The following is a 4,695-nucleotide window of genomic DNA, read 5'->3' on the forward strand; positions in this document are numbered from 1 at the left end:
CAAATCACTGGCTATCTCTACAATGAGTGAGTGAGTGTGTGTAATGTCAGTATGACTATGTTTTAGTGTGTGTGCTTCTGTGTGTGTATGTATATAAAGCAAAGGGAGAGTATAAGGATTATGCACACACTCTGTACATGAACGTTACAGTTGTGTTCCCCAGTGGAGCACCAATGCATGAAAAGATTTGTGACAAGGAGCTCCAGTTATATGTGAATCAATAATATTATGTGGAGAGATAATTTATTGTGTTTATTTTTTTATTTTAACATATCCCTAGAGGCCAAAAGGAACGATTCATTTATTTAAAGATCTGATATAAATTCGAATGCTGACATTCAAAAAGGATGGTAAAGAAATGTTTGGAATGCCGTCATGATGAAAAAAGAAATGCAGAGGAAGTGTATTGAAATTGGTTTAAGAGAAATGAATAGAAGTGTTGAACATCTCATCAATGTTGGGCAGATCCCTAGTAAATCTTTTCAATATTATAGCTAAGCCTTTCCATCACCACCACAAAGAGAAACTGTTAGTACCAATTGTAAAGCTCACTCACCAAGCATTTTTGTTAATTTCTCGCAATCATATTTTGGAATTACAGGATTTCCGGGGGCGTTTTCCAAATGAGATCTTGAACCACAATAGTAATTCACGATAATGCTATGCGGTAGGCAGGATACGTTATACATCCTGAAACTGTTGGGTTGTCTTCCACATTTTTTATCTTTCACCTCTTTTTCTTGCGCGTAGGCTTGATGAAACACTGCACCGCAGACTCCATATGCTTGGGCCCGTCATCAGCCTGCCAGTCTGATTAACACTAGGCTGATCTTGCAGGCAAATGTTTACAACCTGGCAGAAACAGATGACGACCCATGATTATTTGCCTTCAGTTCTTGAATGGGTTCTGTTCCGGTCTGCTCTGATTAGTTTTCCCCTCGCCAAACAAGAAAGATGTAAAATATGCAAAACAGTAGCATGTTTGATAGGTTAAGAAGCCAGTACATGATGTTCTTTTAACCAAACTCTGTATCTAGACTAGTTTCAGTGCTTATATACTGCACTATGGGAAACGGTACTGCATATATTCTGCACAGTACTCACTACACAGTACCACTGTTTGTGGTTTTGTTTAATTCCTAATTTGACAATTACAAGAGCTCCATGTAATGTATAACACGCTAAAGCGATTTATCCTTTTTCTTAAATGACAGATCTTGATGTATATGAACCATGTTCCTTAAAGTTCCTAACTTACAGAGTCGTTCGGGAACTAAACGTAGCTGCTTTTGTCACATTCAACATGTCTGATGGTATATTCTCTCATAACTGGATTTGAGTGTGTGTATGTTTGTACGTATGACTGTATTTGGTGCTATTGTCATTGTTTTTTAATCGAAGCAGTTTCGGAACATAACTTGCATGATTTTGGTTCAATAACTCTGTGCCAATGGTCGCTCTCCATCTCGGACTCTCTCTTTCTCTTTCCTCCACTCCTCTCTGTGATAGTTTTCCTGAGTTTTGAAGTTACTCTTTTTATAGTAAGAATCAAGCAAAAAAAAAAAATGTTTTTTTCTTTCCAAGCAGTCTTCTCATCACATTACAAATCACTGACGTGCAAAAGCGAAATGTTTGCTGAGTGCTGTACTTATATTGAGAGAAGCAAGATACATTTCAAGACTTTTTTTTCTTGTTCTTTTTGTTTTGGAAAGCATTGAGATGTATTTAATGGTGAAGACAAAAAACAGCGATTAAATAATGCATTCTTGTAGAAATATTTTTTAAAAGCAGCCCTTTTGCAATTAAATTATTTAAGAAATACCTGCGTTTGCTGTCTGATTTCTTTACGGCCGTTGTGTATCGACATGTTCAGTTTCAGTTGTCAAATGTTGTCCTTTCTCAGACATGTTGGTGCCACAAATTCTTGCTTAATTGAAAAGCCTGAGGATTTTGAAGACTGTCCTCCTCCTCTATAAAACATTCTGGCCTGTATTTGAGTGGGGAAAGCTTTGATCTTTACAGGTCAGGACACCTGCCTCGCAGATACGGACTGTGAGAAAGTATGTGGAGATCATGTGCTGTTCAGACTGATCTGGACTTTACAAAATGGAGGATCTTCATGGTCAGGCATAACTGCAGATATATTGGCCTTGATGTTTTATTACTTAAGTTTTTATTGTTTTATCTATGCAATATGTGGTTTTACAGTCTTCATATGCTTAACTCTAGTAACAAGGGGGTATGTTATAAACATTTTAAAATGTGAAATGGCCTCCAGGCATTCATACACTTTTTAAATGTAATACACTTAATGTTTTAATGTAATAATAATAATAATAATAATAATAATAATAATAATAATAATAATAATAATAATAATAATAATAATAATAATAATAATAATAATAATAATAATAATAATAATAATAATAATAATAATAATAATAATAATAATAATAATAATAATAATAATAATAATAATAATAATAATAATAATAATAATAATAATAATAATAATAATAATAATAATAATATGTATAATAATATGTATAACCACCAAGTAAAAATATAACACTGGAAAAGTTTTTTTTTTGTTTTTGTTTTTTCCCCAAATTTCAAAAATAATTTCTGTAAATCAAGTTTTTGGGAAGTTGCATCACATGGTATTTTATAATTCAACTGATTAATTGTTTTTTAACACATGGCTATTGGGGTCTCCATGGGTACTCTAGGATATCATTGCTTGTTTTACATTTTTGTTTTCTGTTTTATGTATTTTTTGTGCATGCGTTTTATTTGTTTTGTGTCTTGTTTTGTTGTGTTTGTGGGGTTTTTATTATTATTATTATTACTATTACTATTATTGTTTTGTTGTGTTGTTTATTGTGTGTTTTTTTTTTTGTTAGTTTCATTTCATTTTGTGTTTTGTTTATATTTCTGCATGCTAGTTTTGTCATTTTTGTTTTGTGTTTTATTTATGCATTTAATTTGATGCTTGTAATTTTTGTTTTGTTTAATTTCATTTAATTTTGTTTTTATATTTCTGCATGTTGGTTTCGTGTTTTGTTTGTATTTCTGCAAGTTGGTTTTATTTTTATTTATTTATTTATTTTGTTTATAGTTATGCATGTTGGTGTTGTGTTTTTTTGTTGATGTTGTTTTGTTTCTTTTTTATTTATTTATACCTCTGCATATTGTTTTGTGCTTTTGTTTTGTTTTGTGTTTTTATATTTCTGCATGTTGGTTTTGTGTTTTGTTTTTTTTGCTGGTTTTTTTTTGTTTTTTTTTTGCTGTTGTTTCTGCCTGTTGGTTGAACCATACAGTTTAACAGACACAAATGTGACTGTAAAACATTGATAAGCATTAAGCCAAAGTTAAAATACCGAAATTAATGCATTTTTGGTTTGTTTTTTAATTGATTAAGACAGAAAAAAATAAATGCCATGCCATCGATTTAGATTACAAATATTACAACATTATTAAAACAATTATTATAATTATTATAACAATTACGACATTAAATAACAAATTATGAAAACAAGCGGTGTATGCAGACAAATGATAGTGCAAGTTTGATTCTAGCTCTTGGGAAAAAGAAAATTAGGAAAATATACAAACAATTTCTTTGCTTTTGCATACCTAGGCCTGTGCACCAGCCTTTCTCTCCTTCTCTTGTTGTCAAGCATCTGTGTGCTGTTGCATGCTCCCTTCAAGGCTGCAGCGATACGCTCAGAGGTCCCTGAAAGGAGGATTACTTGTTTGTTGCCTGCACAGAATGGAGAGCGGGAGAGAGAGAATACAAAGGAAATGTTACCACACCAAACCCCGTCTGCAACCGTTCCTTGGCCGTGCCAGGTAATAGATTCAGTTAAGCAAGCCCTGACAGATATTATGGGGCAGGAATGTGATGACACAGTGCTTGTATTGTGTGCTATCTCTTGATTTGCAATGGCAACCGGTCGCTGTCAGTCTCCGCGTTGAGAGCCGTGACATTACAGTGGCTGGCGCACACACAAGAGCTGTTGTCAGATTGGAAAGGGAAAAAGAGGTGCTTCCAGACGGGGCAACCGCACATCCTATACGGCAAAATGTTTTGACAACAGCAGACGTGAAAACTTATTTTGACAAAGAGATAGGGTTTGCACAGATGTGCTTACAGAGCAGTATTGCTTTGCATTCGCATCGTTTCAATAGTTTCTTTGCTAAAGCAAGCCTCACTATTATTATCATAAGCAATCACACATGCTATTTCACTTTTGAGAAAGTCTAACTATTACTAAAGGTTTTTGTACAGTAATTCAACGTTTTTTTTTTTTTGCAACTGGGATTTAAAAGCTTATATTTTAATAATTGAACATCACATTGACATATTTATGGTTCTCTGATTTTAATAAATGGACAAATGGCATGCAGGTGAAAATATAAAATATTTAATATTTAAATAAATAAATAAACTATATTATTATTATTATTATTAATAATAATAATAATTAGCAATTATGTATTTATTTTACATTTTATGATTTTAGAAATCTCTCTCTCTCACTATATATATATATATACATGCACAGTGCCGTGAAAAGGTTTTTGCCCCCTTCCTGTTCTTCTATTTGCATATTTGTCACACTTAAATGATTCAGATCATCAAACAAATTTTAATATTACACAAAGATAATGCAAGTAAATACAAAATGC

This window comes from Sinocyclocheilus anshuiensis, unplaced genomic scaffold (assembly GCF_001515605.1).
Source record: "Sinocyclocheilus anshuiensis isolate Anshui unplaced genomic scaffold, SAMN03320099.WGS_v1.1 scaffold60, whole genome shotgun sequence".
Classification (NCBI taxonomy): domain Eukaryota; kingdom Metazoa; phylum Chordata; class Actinopteri; order Cypriniformes; family Cyprinidae; genus Sinocyclocheilus; species Sinocyclocheilus anshuiensis.